The sequence below is a fragment of the Colletotrichum gloeosporioides genome, assembly GCF_011800055.1.
Source record: "Colletotrichum gloeosporioides strain Lc1 chromosome Unknown consensus_7, whole genome shotgun sequence".
NCBI classification, from domain to species: Eukaryota; Fungi; Ascomycota; class Sordariomycetes; order Glomerellales; family Glomerellaceae; genus Colletotrichum; species Colletotrichum gloeosporioides.
In genome coordinates this window covers 1,481,764-1,483,401 of record NW_025544652.1, presented here as the reverse complement: position 1 = coordinate 1,483,401, position 1,638 = coordinate 1,481,764, and positions in this window count along the sequence as shown.

Genomic DNA, 1,638 nt, shown 5'->3' with positions numbered 1-1,638 from the left:
GTACTTATATAACTATATATATTATATAATTAATATTATAGTTATAAGTTATAATAAATAAAGTATTTTTATATAAGGTTTAATACCTTAAACTTTATTNTAAGTTAAGCATTATTATTATTCTTATATTATTATTATTATTATAAAAGAATATTATATATTAATAAATTATATAGAGAGAGCGTTACTAATAATAGTATAAATAGTAAATAGTAAAATAGTAATAGAGATAGTATTTAATAATAGTATAAGTGATATATAAGAGAGAGAATAAGTTAATAGATTAGTAGTTAGTAATTAAGTAACTAAGTAATTATAAACTATATTATTATTAAAATAAAGTTAAGAATTATAAGGTTATTTAATATAATATATATGTTAGAAGGTATGAGGGTACTTCCCCCTCTGTTCACTCTATACTAGAGGGCTTAAGGCCCTAATACTCTATACTAATACTTAATACTAAGTAATACGCTACTAAGAAACCCTTTATAGGAAGAAAACTCAGGCTATATTACGCGATATACGATTAGGTAGATAATATACGTATATATAATACTATATAATAATTAGCTAGAGGCTATTAGTGCCCTACTATATATGTAGGTCCCTTAAAAGAGGGACCCACATTTTATAGTGGGTCCTTAACTAATTAGAAGAGAGGAAAAGGGGTTTCTGTAATTAGGATCGAACTAACGCCTATACGTTTAGGTAATACATAAGCCTGCTAGGTATATACTACTGCACTATATAGGTTTAATATAATATATATATATATATATAAGTATAGCTATAGTTAGGAGAGTTATAATTATATAACTAAAGGTGGTTAAAGTGCTTATATAGTATTTCTAGAATTATGCCTGCATATAGGGTGAATTTTGCTATAGTCTTTTTATAGGGGGCTGTGTTATAACTATAAACTTAATATAACTAAAGGTTATATATATTATTAAGAGGTATAAAGTTAAGAGGTTTATTACTCTAAATAGATAAAAATCACTATGAATAGCTAGAAACTAAGCTTAAATTAAGAGGATTTTATAGTATATTTAAGAGATTATTAAGTTAGAAAGTAGTAATAAATATAAAGAGGGCTATAATATTAGTAAATATTATAATTAAAATTTATATCTTCCTTACTATTAATATAGTATTAAAATAACTTTAAAAAGCTCTCTATTACTACTTTTATTACTACCTCTATTTTCACTAAATAGTATACTTAGTACTTTAGTTAAAACTTTTAAAAGGCTTCTTTATATCTTTATACTTATTAATATTTACTCTTATTAAAACCCTTATAAATATAGTATTTTTTAAGTATTTTTATTAACTTTTTTTAACTTTAATTAATACTTTTTTTAATAACTTTTATAACATATAAAGTATATTAATAGTTTAGTTAACTTATATAAATAGGTATTATAGTTTACTCTATACTTTTTTTCCCTATACTTTAAACCTAATAGTAGTACTTTAACTTATACTTAATCTTAATAAAGTAAATAAATAAATCTTAATATAACTAATTATTAATACTTAGCTTAACTTATTTCTAGTTATATAAATAAAAATAAATAAATAAGTAGATAAGTAGTAGAATAGTAAAATATATTAATAAGAGTATTATTTATA